Source organism: Montipora foliosa, unplaced genomic scaffold, assembly GCF_036669935.1.
Source record: "Montipora foliosa isolate CH-2021 unplaced genomic scaffold, ASM3666993v2 scaffold_432, whole genome shotgun sequence".
NCBI classification, from domain to species: domain Eukaryota; kingdom Metazoa; phylum Cnidaria; class Anthozoa; order Scleractinia; family Acroporidae; genus Montipora; species Montipora foliosa.
The window spans coordinates 335,001-352,500 of NW_027179737.1; the positions used below are offsets into that span (position 1 = coordinate 335,001).

The following is a 17,500-nucleotide window of genomic DNA, read 5'->3' on the forward strand; positions in this document are numbered from 1 at the left end:
TGCGTACAAAGCGCTTTCCAGGTGTTTTTCTCGTAAATTTGCATCACTCCAGTAGATGGACTGCCCTCTCTTTGAAAACGTACTGGAAATTCTAATAAAGGAAATTTCAGGGCTAGTGAATAACTGGCAATTCCGCAATTGTTAGCTAAATAAATAAATAAATAAAATAGGTCTTTATTGTTTTTTAAGCAGAAATACATGCTAAAACAAGAACAGTTACATTAAAAATAGCCGAAAGCATTAATTACAAGGCTATCGACATTACATTAAATAGCTACTCTATATTAAAAAAAAAGCCTGTTAAAAAAACCATTTTTAAAACGCTGGGTATTAACCCTAGGCAAGAGAAAATGAGGGGACAGAGGGGGAGGTTCCCAGTCCAGTCCTTGGAATATGTCATGTCCACGAAAGTTATTTTTAGACGAGCGGAAGTCTTCCGAGACGTCCGCATGCAGGCCAACCTCGGTCCGATGTTTGAAAGAAAATAAAAATTCATCAGCCTTCCACGTGCGCCGTCATTTTCTCTTTTCACTAAGAACCTCAGAGCGAGGCAAGACTGCATGCGTACGTATCGGAAGACAGAGTTCCGCTAGAAAAAAGACTTCCGCTCGTCTAAAAATAACTGTCGTGGACATAACATATCCCGGCCAACGCCCTGAGCCTCCCTCTCTGTCCCCTCATTTTCTCTTGCCCTAGGGAGTTGACTACTAGGAACTCGGAGAAGTGCTGAGCTTTCTTTCATTTTGGGGACGGAAGGGTACAGAGGGTGACCGGGCATACCGGAGATCTTCTTGAGTAGTGAGCGATCAACTTCTTCTAATACGCCATATATGTCAATTCAGTACGAAACATATTTGCGTTTATTCAGGTATTCGTCGTTAATTCAGGTATTGAGGAGGCAAATACGGGTAGACCGTACGTTAGTTTGGGTAGAACAATTGATCTAAAAACGTAATCTACGTCTGGTTGTTGGTATCCCTCTTTACGTAAACATCTTATCACATAAAGAGACTAGTTGGCCTCCTGCAGCTTAACCTTAATATGCTCCTTAAATCTATGATTACTTTGTAAAGTAACCCCTAACACTTTTAAACAAGAAACTTGCGTTATATTGTTCACAGAGTCTATATCATGAGCAACCTTCTTACAAAGTATTAGTTCATTGCATTTTTTAGGATTACATGCCATGGCATTATCTTGAGTCCAACTGAAAAACTGATTGACAACCTCTTGAGAAAGATCTATTTCATTTTTACATACTTTGACTAGCAAGGTGGTGTCGTCAGCATATTTAATTATGCTGGTAAGGTCATTATCCCTAATGGCCAAATCGTTGACAAACAAATTAAAAAGATGGGGCCCACTGACACTACCCTGGGTTGTTCCTTTGTTCACATTATCCCATTTGTAGATAACACCCTTGAGTATCAGTCTTTGTTTCCTATCCATTAAAAAGCTTAAGTACCAGTTAACCAGATAAGGATTGAGATGAAGAGCCTTTAGTTTTTCCTCAACTAACGAGTGTTTTACATTATCAAAGGCTTTCGAGAAATCCATTGCAAAAAGCCTAACATAGTTACAATCCTTATCATCAAGTGCCCTTAAGTAATTACACTGTATTTGAATCAAGGCGTCTGTACAGCTGTAGCCCTCCCTATACGCATATTGTGTGACAGTCAGATTTTCTTCAAAGACTTTCTTACTGTAATGACGGTATACAGTTCTTTCAAAACAGCGTGCTATAACTGGAGTCACGTTAATTCCCCGAAAATCCGAATATTGAACAGGAGTGTCTACCTTTGGGAGGGGATTGATGTTAGCTTCTTTCCAAGCTGTCGGCCATGTGTAAGAGGACAGAGACTTGTTCCACAAAGCAGTCACCACAGGAGCGAGACTTGTAAAATTGTCCCTCCAAACCCAAAACGGCAACCCATCGGGGCCAGTAGCGGTTTTTTTAATCTTGGATAATGCCACCATCACATCAAATTCCTGGAGGTCTGGGGGTGGGTGTGTCTCGGGGTTTACCCTGAGAGGCATTGGTTTAATGTAGTTATCATCATCGCACAAATCCCCAAAATAATCATTGAGACCAGCAAGAAATTCCCTTTCTAAATATGGCTGAGGTTTCTCTTTCCTTAAGGTGAGTTTATCCACTCTACTCCACCAGTGCAAACTCCCCTGTGCTCCATTCCTACCCCAGTTTTTTCGATTTTCACCAATCAACTTGTAGACCTTCGATGACAAGTCCTCCACTTTGCGAACGTGGCCCTTATCAGCAGCTCTTTTCTTCTTCCTTAACAAATATTTAACTAGTGGAGTAATCCACGGAGGATCACGGGAAGACATCACAACTCTCCTCACAGGGAAACACTTATCCATAAGATTGTGCAGTTCCTTATTTAACAAAAATCTTCTAACTCTGAAGTAAATTTTATCTTGTGATGCTCTCTAAAATCCCTAAAACAGCATTTAGATCGGATTGGTTTAATTTTGTTCCCCGGAGGAAGTATCACGCCCCAGTGGTCAGTCTTTATCAGCGCTTGAAAGCGTAAAGGGTCGTTGAACAGCTCAGGGTGGTTTGTGAAGCAGTTATCCAAGATGGAAGTCCCTCTAGTGGCGACATTCACCATGGGCACAAGGCCAGATGAAGTGGAAAGACAGTTCAGATCTAATCGGTTCATATCACCTCCACAGAGTACTACCCCATTTGGATGCATGTCTAAGAATGTATCACAACGATCGATGATGGTATCAATAAGATCGCCTTCATCATACTGAAAACTTGGATGATGGTACAATCCAGTGATCAGCATATGATGTCCTGACGGAAGTAGTAATTCCACACTCAGCATCTCGAAGGAGCGTTCGCGATTAACATTCAAAACCTTTAAGTTTTCCCACACATACACTGCAACTCCACCTTTCTTTCGCTTATCAGTTCCGGCCCAATCTCTATCTCTTCGATATACTGTATACCCTTCAATAGCAACAATGCTGTCAGGTTTCTGTCTGCAAAGATGCGTCTCTGAAATAACGCCAACATCGATATCCCACGATCGAAAATCTGCCGCCAGAGCTACAGATGCCCGTACTCTATTCTTGATCTTATCGAGACTACAGGTGTTAAGGAATAGGCTCTTAGGAACCAGAAATAATCCCGTAGAAGATGATCCTTTATTAACACACGCTAAATTTTTCCAGTTAACGCCGCCTTGACACCTCTTAAAAGAGCTGGCAGTTTCAGGACGCTTACAAACAGTATTGTTCACAAGAGCAGTGGGATTCTCTGATGGTGATGTTAGAGTTAGAAGATTTCGCCGTTTATGCCTATTGAATTTCCTAAAACGAACCAGCCTCTCAGCTCTAGGTCTTTCCTTTCTTAAGATGTTACAGTCCCTTAAATCCAGAATCATGGTACACACAGGAGCATTGCTTGAAGATCGTAAATGCAACAACTGCTCACGGGAGTATGTGATCATTGGAGCGCGTTCTTCGCTGCTAATATGCAAATTGCAGCCCGGCTCGTTGTTACGAATGGCAGAAAAGTTCCAATCTTGAGGAAATGTAGGACCGGGATTTTTAGGGATATCGTGGAAAATAGTAATGTCGAAAGGAGGGTCTTGTCCAGGAATAGCAAGGCATGTGGAGCCCCGCTTAGACGTCTCGCAAACAGCTCTGTTCGTTCGCCAGAATCTTCTTGTTAGCTTGACTTGAATTCCTTCCCAGCCTCGTAAAAAGTCCAGTAAATCAACCCTGCGACTTTGTTCAAAGCCATTTGAGATGTCGGTACGGCTCGTGGTTCTCTTAAACGAAAAATAATTCTCCTTATGCGGAACAACTGAGTCAATAATAAGCAAAAATTAAAGAACTCTAAGCCTCCCAAAATTGAGCGTGCCAGCCATGACACCGGCTCGGCACCACCTGGGTTATAATTGACTAAAATTACATGTATTTATGTTGACCCCGGTAAATTAATGGAGATATGATGACACCTCCTTTTATCCTTTTTTGGAAGGCAGTGTTGACTGGCCACCTATTTCTTATAACCAATAGGACATGTGCAAACAGGTATGAGGATCGCCTAGCTTTCTCCCTCAGATCAATTAAAGAAATCAAATGTATCAAATGCCAGAATGCTGGACAGTTCAGCAGAATTTTGTTGGAAGAAGGCTTGCAAAAAAAAAAAAAAGCGACAAAGTGAGAATGAACATTCTGTAAATTACAAAAGGACAAGCTGACGAGTAAGAAGGCGTTAACCGGTATTTGAGAAGCTGCTTTCCAAGCAATTGAAACTCAAACAGCGTTAATTTTGGTACCTTGCAGACAACTTGACGTGTTTGTGTTTGTGCACCCTCTCATAACTGTAGTATATCCTTTCTATGGTGTCCCACCAAATTGTGGGTTTGGATTCACGCATTCCCTTGCCCGCATCTGCATGCCATTCAAGTCCCTTGTACAAAGACTCCAGTTACCCCAATCACTCCAGCCACCATCAACTAAATTCAAGAAACATTAGTCGGCAGAGGGTGAGTGCTGTCGTTCTTAAAGAAAGACAAACAATATCATATAAACTGTTGTTCTTCGGACATAAAGGCCCTATTAGAAATAAAACGAAAATCGCGACTTGACGTTTTCGTCTGCTACAACATACATTTTCGAAAGTTACCGTCATGATTTTGCAAATTTATTAGGTCTGGGACCGAGACCACGAAAATCAAACTTAGCAAACATCTGACAGGAGTTATATATTAATAATATTACAGTTTATAGTTGCTGAAGTTAGCATTAAGAGAAGGTTAAGGTCCTTAATAAGCAATGTTTCTTTAATAATACAGGGGTAATCAGTTTTTGCACCTACTTTGCCAAGCAAAGTAAACGCTATGTTACTGAAAAAAATTTCTGCCCGGCTGGTTGACTAGTTGGCAGAGTGTGGTACACGATTTATGATGTCAGAGAAATTCCTTTGACAGAGTCAGAGTAACTTGTGTGAAATTGCTTGTCGAGAAAATATTTGAAGACGTAATGACTGTCTTTTGATTTCTCAACGTGTTCTGTTGGAAGTGATCTCAAATTGTTGGGTTGCCTGTGTATAATTATTTTGCAAATAAAGGTTTCCGGATATTACCGACAAGGAGCATGGAGCGCTTTCCATGTTTTCAGTAAAAACAATCTATTTCCTTCTCCATCATGAGCGCCGACAGACATCTAACACTTTCGTCGAAATGAGTACACAAGCTTTAGGTTAAAAATGCTCAATGAAACTTTCAATTCCACATAAGCGTTTCTTTATAATTTGATGGTTTGCGCTTGTAAAATATCATTAATGTTACCTTCCTTGTGTACCAATGACAGTGATGTATATTCAATTCTTTATTCACACTACCCAAAGCATTTACACACAATTTATGTTATAAATAACAGAATTGGTTGGATTTCAGATTAAACATCGCTTTCGGCCTAATTAAGCCTAAAAAGTTATTGCTCCTAATCTCAGTCTTAATCTGAATGCTAATCTTAATCTCAATGAATTAGGAGCAATAACCGTTTAGGTAAAATTAGGCCTAAAACGATATCTAATCTCAAATCCAACCTTAGTCGGTTAGTATTCAGTGTATAGTGGGGTCATGCATGGTATTTTAGTGTTCCGTTTCGCTGTTTCGGTGTTTTGCAGTTTCGTGGTTTAGCAATGCCCACATACATGATCTGTTTGGAATCGACAAAGCATCTTCGCATTCTGAAAAATATGACGTTGCTGTACGTTAACACGTTTTACAAAAACTTATCTGGAATTCGCCTCCGCTGAGGAGCTTGGACGCATTGACCTTGTTGCTGTTTCTCAAAATCTTGTTGCCGTTTCTCTCGAGCCTCTCGTCGGTCGTTTTACTCTAATGAAATACAACGCTGTACAAACCGGCACCGTGGAAGTACGTTTTTGTGACGTCACAGTAACTGGTCAGTGGTCATCACCATCAGGCTATCGAGCTCTTAAGTTTGTTTTTAAATTCAGTTCGATGAAAGGATCGGTATTTTGCGTGATAGTACGGTGAAAAATATTATTGATACTGCTCGCTTTTTGTGACTTTGTTTTCCTGTAACGGGTTTTTAATACTTAAACCACGTTCGTAACGAATAGCGGTACAAGGGAGTCATTTAGAAACCCGCACACAAAAATGCTCTGTGAACGGGTCGCTATCTAATAGCTGCTCATAGACATGCGGCGTACCACAAGGGACCATTCTCGGTCCGCACCTCACATATGCGGGCAGAAATCTTGACAATGTTCAGTTTTGTCTGAATGAAGACCTAGCAAACGTTTTCAACTGGCTACAAGCGAACAAACTCACATTGAACATGACCAAAACCAAATTCATGCTAATAGGGTCGAGGCAGAGACTGAATACTCTCACAGCTTCACCAAAAATTAGAATGAACAATACTCAAGTGAGCCAGGTTACAGCTACAAAATCGCTGGGTGTAATAATAGACGCTAAATACGATTGTAATAATCACATCGAAAAATTAACGAAAAAGATCGCCTCTGGTATCGGGGCCCTAAGGCGAATTAGGCACCTGATCCCAGCATCAACCTTACATCTCATTTACGAAGCTTTAGTAAAACCTCACTTTGATTACTGTGTCATTGTCTGGGGTAACTGTGGGAAAACGCTACGAGACAAACTGCAGAAATTGCAGAATAGAGCAGCCCGTGTGTTGACATTCTCTAACTATGATACTGATGCAACTGAGCTACTCGAGTTTTTAGGGTGGAAAAATCTTGCACGCCAGCGAGAAATTCATAAAGCCACCATGATGTTTAGATGGCTGCACGGGCTAGCTCCAGAGTATCTGTATTCAAAGTTTACGTGGCGTGACTCTGCTTATGACCTCAGGGACTCTAAAAATAAGCTCAATGTTCCATTGCCGCGCACTAATTGTTACCGAAAAAGCTTTAGCTACATTGGCGCCACATTATGGAACAGTTTACCATGCGATATAAGGAACACAGAGTCTCTGGGGGTATTTAAACGTAAGATCAAGGATATTCTTTAAGTCTAACGCACGGCATTCACGGAAAACAGCTTCCAGTGTTATAGTATGCAGTTTGAATTTTAAATATTTTAGCGTATGTGATATGTATTTTTATGGGCTGATGAATTGATCGTGTTTAAATAATGACTGTCTTTATCATTATCATTATCATTTTGAGTGGAGTAGTGTGCAGTTTGCTGAATCGAGCTGACAAAGCTTCGAGCGCCCTCTCCCTCATGGTAAAAAAACAAAAACAAAACAACGATGGGTATCCAGGAGAAGCAGACAATTGGTTATATATGAAGCTTTTGGCAATTAGTAATTTGCACGAAGCGACAGAGGTAAGTCGTATAATTTTCACACAAACTTCGTGTTGACATGTCGCTTGTTCGGCTCGCATTGTTCACTTATATTTCTTTAGTTATTACAGATCAACTCCACTAAATTACAAACAGATAATCACTTAATTGAATAGTTAATCTTAACAGCCACAGAAAAGCCACCTGGTCTTAGACTTGGCGCACAAAATCTTTCGTAAACAAAATTCAGTTGCCTAGGACTTGCCACTTGCGAGTATTAACCTTCACGAAAACAACGAATTGTTAAATCGGCTAAAGTATTAGGTGTTTCAAAAAGGGATGACCCTTTTCTTTTCAAAAGAACGCGACACGTGATCGAAATTGTATACAAAAGTCATAGCAAAAACCCGTCAAGTCCCATCAAGTTTTTGCTCTCATATTGATTATTAACAGACTAGATGGTGGAACAGAGATCTTTGAAAGAAACAAAGAAGCTCACAACACTTTAAAAAACCTACCTGGTCTTTGTACTTGGAACCCTATCAAAAAAGAATTCAGAAAACTCAACTTTTATTTTCAAAAAGGGATGACCTAAAGTGGAATGACCATGTTGAAGAAATTCCTGCAAAAGCCTCATGGAGAATTTATTTGCTTAGGCAACTTAAAGAGCGCTGATATTGACCGCATTTCTCTGATTCAACTTTACTGCGCATCTATTCGTTCTGTCTTGGAATATGCCTCTCAAGGTTTCCATTTTATTCTACCAGTCTATTTGTCTGATCAAATCGAGAGGGTTCAGAAGCGAGTTTTAAGGATTATGCATCCAGAAGTATCGTGTAGGGAAGCGCTGGAAGATGCCAAAATTTTCAAGGGACCAAGAGCTGCTGGCTGTTTTGCTAAATTTTTCGCATACCCCGTATACGTCACTAGATTTCGAAGAAATTTAGTATTATAATAGTTACGACTACCGAAATGCGTCGTCCATAAAAAGAAGAAAGATAAAATAAAATAAAATTAATAATAATAATAATAATAATAATAATAATAATCCTAAGAAAGGATCCTAAGAAAGGTTCTGGAAAACTAAACAAGAGGGAATGACCCAAAGGACCTTTGGCCATTGGCTATGGCTCGCTCCTTTGGTTTAAATGCGGTATAATATCTGCCAGAGAGTAAACGCCATGACATAATGATGATGATGATAATAATAATAATAATAATAATAATAATAATAATAATAATAATAATAATAATAATAATAACAATAATAGCAGTAGTAATTTTAAAAAAATCTGAATTTTGGGAAAACTAAACAAGGTCTCACCAATGTAATATTAATTACAATCCCAGCAACTAGATTTGTAGATAACTTTGTACATATAAGATCGAGCTGATCTGTCCTTATACGGGAAAAAGGACGTGATGTTAAGCGTACTATTAAAAAGCACTGTAAGATCGATGCAACAACAAAATTTACTAATACAAAATTTAAGCACCCTAGCGATGACATAACTTTGTAAATACAAGTAGGGTTGGACTATGTAAATTATCTTTTTAGGTACCGTTGTTGGGCGTTCCGCATTTTGGTGTTGAAACATCATTAATATTATAGCTCGCGATATCTACTGGATAACCATTCTGTATGTGTGCTCAAATGACATTCTTATTGCACTGGCTCGTTATATCACACCACAGGACTGTATTATAAATTCAACATTAGATGGTTGTGACTCGAGTCTCGAAACTCAACTCGCTCCAAAAAAAGAAAAAAAAACATCACGTGTTCTTATGACGTCATGCAAGAGCGGAAGGCACAGTTTGATTGCAATAAAAACAAAGGGCGAACAAATACGATAACAACGAAAACAAGTGTGCGTATAAGGTTCATTTTGTATTTCCTAAGTGTGAATACCATTTGGTATAAAGCCCCGTAAAAGGTTTCTTACGATAAACAGATGCAGATAAATTGTGTTGATTACGTTTAAGAAGAATATTCAGGAAAGGGATTGGGGTACTTTTCTCAAATTCTTTCCTCAAATTCAATTGTGAATTTGATGTTATTATGGCAATTATCTAAAAAAACTGTAAAAATTGGTTAGCCAGTGGCAAGATTAGATGGATCTTTTATGTTTAAAGCTCAAGTTGCTGGGATTGTGATGAATTAAGCAACGTCTATCAGCGAATTATGAAAAATCCATCCATTGAAATTCTATCCTAACAGCCGTTAAAGGTACTTTATTTCTATTATTTTAAGCTGCAAAGAAAATTAATGAGCGAATTTTGCATAATGAATGAGTTTCCGGTAATCGGATCTCTGCTTTATACGCAAAGGGTTCTGGGATCGCCAGGGGACAAAAATTGCAAGGAGCTGTAAGAAAATGTATAGCGAAACTTATTTCGACGTCCAAAAAATCGATTATCGGCAGAGATCAAAGGTTCTTTCGACCCTGTTTTATCAGAAATCGATTGGGGCAATGTTGACGCGTGAAAAAATGTAAGTTTTTGTTTGAATGATAACCGTGAAATATGAAATAACATTTACGTGATTAACTTCCTTGCTTGCATAATGTTTATTTTGAAATGTTGACATCGCGTTATGGTCTCGAAATATAACAAAATTTGATATAAATTATGAAGTAAGTAACTCACTAAAGCCATTCAATTGTATTTTCGTGTGTATAGGCGTTTTTTCTGATTAGTTACGTTCTTGCGTAAACGAATTATGGCTTCTAGAACATTTACCACCTTAAAACAGGGAAGTCGTTGTCAGAGAGCAGACTGCAGATGGAAATTTTCTTTACAGAGCTATTACTCTCTGGAGAGATGAAAGGACTGATGAGAAACATGAGGAAATACATAAGTTAAGTTATAGTTTGATTGAGAAAAAAATCCAACGGTTTTTGAGCCGCTTTTATTTTCTTCAAACTCTGTGGGTACATGAATCCCTGAATCATTTCAATGTATTACGATGCTTACGCTCCAGCACACCATATTTCAATCTCCTAATCTGCCTCAAAGTAGGTTCTATGTTTCAATTGATTTTCGATATGCCTCAACTGTAAAATAAAATAAAAACATTTCTTCTGTCAAAAAACTATCATCTACAAGTATTAAGTCACAGTGACTGGATCCAAGCAATTTTTTCAAGCTTCAAACTTCAAACAATTCGTGAAAAGCGTCATCTCCATATATTAGTTCTCTGTAGATCTCATTTTGGAGAGCAGGTCTTTGTTTACTCTCACAATCGGACTTTTTCTATATACGAAGTTGGTCGGTAGGACATTCAGAGAAGTTCTGTAACCACCAACAAATGAATTGAACATACCTTTGTACGCATTGACACCTTGAATTGGTCAGGATTAATATCTCTAGCCAGCAGCCCACGACAAATGATTTGTTATTCGTGGGCGAGTAAAATCTTAATATTTCAACGTCAGGAATCTTCTGCTTTTCTGGGAACCTTCGATCTTTGTCACAACCCAACACAGCACAAGGATTGCCACTAGGCATCTTTGCAATATTATTTGAGTAAGGCTCAGTTTCGAAATAGACCAAAAGCCAGCCCGCTATATACATACGTAAAATGCCACTGAAAAGGCTTTTTTGAGTTATTTTCTCCAGATTTATACCCTATTTTTAAATATTTCAAGACCATTTCACAATAAACCTTATAACATTACGCTAGCAAGGAAGTTAATCAGCAAATTATATCTCATATTTCAAGGTAATTCAAACAAAAAAAAAATCACTTGACACGTATCAACATTGCCAGATCGATTTCTGAATAAAATGTGAGACAAAAGCGTTGATCTCTCTCTAAAATCGTTTTTTGGACGGTGGAAAGAATTTTCCGCTATACATTTTTCTTACAGCGACTTGCAATGTTGGCCCCCCTGGCTATCGCAGTACCCTTTGCGTATAAAGCAGGGATCCGATCACTGGCAACTCATTCATTGAGAGAAACCATCAGTTAGGCCTTGTTTTATTCTACACGCGGGGACAAAATTGTTTACACATTGGCCCTTTCAACTCCCTATTCCGTCATTAGCTATCATTCTTAACTCTTTGTCCTTGCTAGGCTACCCAATTCTCCCTCCCCTAAACAATGTTGTTTCGTAATTCGTGTGATCTTTGACTACAAACAGAAAACATTGAATGGGGGAGGGGGTGTTTTGAAAAATTTAAAGCGTGTTACAAACAGCCCATGATTTCTTTTACGCTTAAAACCGCTGTACAGACACAATTGTGTCAACTCGTGTATTTTGACGCCGATTGTAGATGCGATACCACCGTAAAGAGCTGCAGAGAACATTGACTGTCAAAAATATAAAACTTTCGTGGTAGCACTTATCAGTGATCAAGTTTGAGCTACCACCTAACAAATATATGGCAGAAATGGAAGTATAAGTGCTAAACATGTTTTCAGTCACTTAATAAATAAATAAAAATAAATAAATAAATAAATAATATTATTATTAATTAATTAATTAATTAATTACAGCAAAAATTTACATACCCAAACCATTTTTAAGACAACTACACAATTCTGTATCAAAAAAAAATTACCTCTTATTTTGATATCAACAGAATAGGACGCAGAGCCTGCCTTGTTCAGTGCTTGGCATGAGTATTCACCACTGTCAGAAACTTCAACTTTTTCAACAACGAGTATGCTGCTGTCACCGTTTTCAGTGATAGTTGCCCTTGGAATCTTCAAAACGTTATTTTTTCCACTTGATTTGCGATGTAACTTCATTGGCTTTGCAAGTCAATGTCAGTTTATCTCCTTCCAGCATTGTGGGATATGGGTTTGGAGATATCTCAGCAGTGGGAAGTTCTGAGATTAAAATGGCGCAATTCGGTGAGATAAATATCCTCACAAAATCCCAGCCCATTGTTCAAATAAAATGAAATCAGTGTTAACAAAAGGAAAATTTCGACGACAATATAAAGATAATTCCGGTTACCAATCGCTGGGAAAGTAAATTTAACAGTAGTGGTGTGGGGTCGTTCAGCACCCTTTTGACGGTTGGAATTGGAGCGTGCTGATTGGTCGATTCAAATTTGAACGGGAAATTCAAACGTATGTTAAACGGGAAATTCAATATTCAAATAATGAAGTCGCACACACGTGACACCTCCCTGTCTGTGGACCCTCAGGGAACAGGTCGGAGTGTTTTGCGTTATCATGTTGGAAAGTCAAAGTTGGGAGTATTACATAGACCCAGACCCCTCACGGTCGGAAAAAAACCCCAGAGGAAATACTAACTTGCTATATTCAAACAAAGATCTCAAGGATCTTGAAACAGTTGTTAATGAGGAACTCATTAAAGTGGGTGATTGGTTGGATGCAAACAAACTTTCTCTTAACACTAGTAAATCTAACTTTGTTACATTCCATCCTTACCAACACAAACCAGACTGCACAATTCAATTGGAAATTTATAATAACGATTTTTAAAAAAAGTGTACCACTAGAACAAAAAACTTTTGTGAAATATCTAGGACTTCAGATAGATACTAATCTCTCTTGGAAGTATCATATTGATTATATCTCATCAAAAGTTAGTAAAGGAATTGGTATGATCGCAAGATTGTGACCCCATTTGCCACACTGCTTAACATCTTCCGCTCCCTAATTGAACCCTATATTTCCTATGGTCTCACTGCCTGGGGCCAAGCTGATAACATTCATCTAAATAAGGTTCTCATTTTACAGAAATGTGCTCTTCCACTGATGTATTTTGCGGATAGCAATGCTCATAGTGCCCCGCTATTCGTTCACTCCAGAATCCTACCAGTAACAATGCTCTATTATCATTTGGTTTCCTCTATGATGCATGACATTAACAATTACCGTGTCCCTTCTAACATTTCTATGCTCTTTACCCACTCCGAGCCTTAAGATCCTCAACAGCTGGTAATCTATACGTTAAAACCTCTAGAACTGACCAACTATTTTTTTTCTTATGCTAGAATACGAGTAAGAGTGTGGAATAGCATCCCAGTGAAACTTCGTATCAAAAATAGAATCTCGTTTAAGCGTGAAATCAAAACTCGGCTGTTAAAACTAATGGAAATTGAGGAGATGAATGTTGATTTACGCTACACGGAAATTTGCAAACATCTCTCATCTTCTTGTTAAGGTTAAAGTAACTTTTTGATAAATCTAAATTTAAACTCAAATCTAATCATTTTATATTGTAATTAGTCATATTTCAACTTTGTATCTTGATAACTGTGTAATTAATTAACTAATTAACCGATTTCTTATTTTGTAAGTACTTTGGGATTTTTATTTAATAATATGTGTTCAAGAACAGAGACGGGACTTGTTTAAGAAAGGTAGCCCGCTTAGAATAGCTTCGCTAATTGCGGGTCGCCTAGGACTATGATGATATTGTGATGCTAAGAAACAAATAAATTGAACTGAAATTGAAATTGTATCTAGTAACACCGCCGAAACTGTTTCTGTCTTGTCCCCACTTTTCTCTAATCCTTAGGAAACTTCAATAGATCGGTAAAACACGAATGGTCCCTTAAAAACCCCTGGACACCACTATATTCTGTACTCAAGCTCCTCTGTATATGAATGAAAAAAATAATACGAGCTAATTCGCATATTGTACGGTGAAATGTTGACCCAAAATACTTATATTTCAGTGTTCCCATGTATGCACTCGTGATAAACCAAGATTTTGGCCGTCGTATATTACATTACGAATCACTTGTTCTCTCCGTGAGTGAAAGACATGTTGATTCCTAATTGTGGCCATGGGTTACGGTGGAGCCTGCTACTGGTAAAAATGTAACACAATACAACCTGGCCCATGGACGGACCGTTGGCGTCTAAACCGACTTCCCTGCCTGTATATACTGGTGAGGTGGGTGGTGCGTCACCCTACAGGATTAAAAACGAGCCCTGACAAAGTGCGGATGAGCTCCTCCCGAGCCAAAGGCCAATGGCCAACATGCACCTCTTCAAGTAAGGCTTCGCGATTTACTGAATCAAATGCCTCTTGAGGTCAATAAAGACCATGTAGAGTGGATGATGTTGTTCACAACCCTGTTCTTGCAGTTGACGGGCGGAAAAAATCATATCCATAGTTCCACGATTAGCTCGGAAACCACATTGTCATTCCGGGAGAAACGTTTCGCCGTGGGGATACAGACGATTGGGAAGGATACTGGCGAGGACTTTGCCAGCAGTTGCAGACTCCGTCATACGCAATGTACACAGTTTTTGCTACTTAGGCAGTATCCTCTTAAATAAGGCAGACATTAATTCTGAGATCCAACATTGACTTTCAGCTGCCAGCTACGCCTCTGGACCACTGCGAGAAAGAGTGTTTGACTAAAGGCGCATACGTACTGACACCAAAATCCGGTTGTACAAGGCTGTTGTAATACCTACGCTCTTGTATGAGTCGTTGACGATCTTTCGACCGCACATGAAGACCCTCGAGAAATACCATCAGCGCTGACTCCGCCGAATTCTGGGTGTCAGCTTGAAAAATCGACGAGCAAATCTCAGTATATTGAAAGAGTTAACCTGTATTAGCATCGAAGCAATGATCATCCACAACCAACTTCGTTTGGCCGGGGATCTGTGGCGGATGAACAGCTCTCGCCTTCCAAAGCAGCTGCTCTTTGGACAACTTCGATCCGGATCAAAATCAATTGAAGGTTAAAGAAATTCCTTTAAAGACATCAAAGCCTCCTTAAAGGCATGTGGCATCTGTACAGATAAATGGAAGGATGTTGCTTCCAACAGATCCGGTTGGCGTAAGACCGTATATGAGGGTGTGTCCAATTTTGAGGCCCAAAGACGAGCTAGGCCTAAGAAAATCGCCTGACTAGGAAAGAAAAGGAACCCTCGCCGATGACTACTGTGAACAAATGTGACGAGTGCGTACGACTATACTCATCCCACACAGGACTGATTAGCCAACTGCGGGTGCATAAGACCCGATAAGAGACACCCTTTGGTCGACAACCTCACTCGGAGTCGATTGATACCTGATGATGATTTGCATGTTACACTGGGGGGTGGAAACTTTTATCCTAGTCTTAACCTGATTTAAGACTCAATTTCATTGACTTACCTTGCGCACAACACGCTGTGATGGATAAAGCCACAAGGAAAATCAATAAGTTCGTATGGAACCTGTAGTGAAAGAGGAAACGTAGAACATTACTTGCTTAAACTTGGCTGTGCACGTCAAAAACAGTGACGAAGCAATGAAATAGTGGTCAAAACAAGTGCAACGAAACGTTTTCTTTTTTCTTTTTTTTTTTTAACTCATTTACATCATAGTTAACATAATGATTGCAAGCAAAAGTGGAGAAGTCAAATACAATCTAGAAAGCGTTCCACAAGGAACTTTCCTGAGTTGAAACGATCTCAGTAAGAAAATATGCTCGCTTTAGTAATAAGCGCACAGGCCTGTGAGCATATTATGCAATCAATACCATTTTCAGACAATGCAAACTTCAAACAAGCCAAAATACCAGAATTTAATTGTGTAATCGAGGAATAATAAATTCCTTATTGGATGGTTTAATACGTGCAAACATTTTGCTTGTTGCTCGTGTACTACGCTACTCGCAAAATATCCGCGGGCATTAAACAATTATTTCATTCGTGCTTGTCTCACATCCAATTTGAGATGATGAATAATTGTTTAGTTATGTAAATTTCTATTTTTTTTTTCTTTTCTAAACTTAACTTTCATTATATATATATATATATATATATATTCATTATATATATATATATATATATATATATATATATATGCGCAGGCTCACTAGCTCGCTAGTTTGAGCACTCTGGCATGGCTTGGATGTACCACATGTGTGGGACATCTGGGGTGGCTTTATAGCCTAACCTCCATCCTAGGCATCAGCACTGCACTGATGAGGCCCAGAAGGCCGAAACAGTACTGTCTGCAGTTAGATATAGCTCTTTGGCATTACAAAGCTTTTGCTTTCATGTTCAAATTGAGCACTCTACTAGGATGAGCCATTGCCGCTAGCAATTGCGCATGCTCACTAGCTCGCTAGTTTGAGCACTCTGGCATGGCTTGGATGTACCACATGTGTGGGACATCTGGGGTGGCTTTATAGCCTAACCTCCATCCTAGGCATCAGCACTGCACTGATGAGGCCCAGAAGGCCGAAACAGTACTGTCTGCAGTTAGATATAGCTCTTTGGCATTACAAAGCTTTTGCTTTCATGTTCAAATTGAGCACTCTACTAGGATGAGCCATTGCCGCTAGCAATTGCGCATGCTCACTAGCTCGCTAGTTTGAGCACTCTGGCATGGCTTGGATGTACCACATGTGTGGGACATCTGGGGTGGCTTTATAGCCTAACCTCCATCCTAGGCATCAGCACTGCACTGATGAGGCCCAGAAGGCCGAAACAGTACTGTCTGCAGTTAGATATAGCTCTTTGGCATTACAAAGCTTTTGCTTTCATGTTCAAATTGAGCACTCTACTAGGATGAGCCATTGCCGCTAGCAATTGCGCATGCTCACTAGCTCGCTAGTTTGAGCACTCTGGCATGGCTTGGATGTACCACATGTGTGGGACATCTGGGGTGGCTTTATAGCCTAACCTCCATCCTAGGCATCAGCACTGCACTGATGAGGCCCAGAAGGCCGAAACAGTACTGTCTGCAGTTAGATATAGCTCTTTGGCATTACAAAGCTTTTGCTTTCATGTTCAAATTGAGCACTCTACTAGGATGAGCCATTGCCGCTAGCAATTGCGCATGCTCACTAGCTCGCTAGTTTGAGCACTCTGGCATGGCTTGGATGTACCACATGTGTGGGACATCTGGGGTGGCTTTATAGCCTAACCTCCATCCTAGGCATCAGCACTGCACTGATGAGGCCCAGAAGGCCGAAACAGTACTGTCTGCAGTTAGATATAGCTCTTTGGCATTACAAAGCTTTTGCTTTCATGTTCAAATTGAGCACTCTACTAGGATGAGCCATTGCCGCTAGCAATTGCGCATGCTCACTAGCTCGCTAGTTTGAGCACTCTGGCATGGCTTGGATGTACCACATGTGTGGGACATCTGGGGTGGCTTTATAGCCTAACCTCCATCCTAGGCATCAGCACTGCACTGATGAGGCCCAGAAGGCCGAAACAGTACTGTCTG

The 17,500-nt window shown here is 39.6% G+C and overlaps 1 protein-coding gene and 1 long non-coding RNA gene across 2 annotated transcripts in view; both read right to left on the reverse strand.

The window, feature by feature from the left end:
• The window catches only part of LOC137988880 (uncharacterized), a 5,349-nt gene extending 888 nt beyond the window's left edge, over window positions 1-4,461 (reverse strand). Inside the window, exons 1-2 of the long non-coding RNA XR_011120836.1 lie at window positions 4,317-4,461; window positions 1-91 (exon numbers count right to left, since the gene is read on the reverse strand). The exon at window positions 1-91 is cut by the window's left edge and continues 178 nt beyond it. This is a non-coding gene — a long non-coding RNA (uncharacterized lncRNA). The remainder of the gene's footprint in view (window positions 92-4,316) is intronic.
• The window catches only part of LOC137988864 (peroxidasin homolog), a 337,507-nt gene that overhangs the window by 67,807 nt on the left and 252,200 nt on the right, over window positions 1-17,500 (reverse strand). The gene's annotated exons all lie outside the window — the stretch shown is intronic.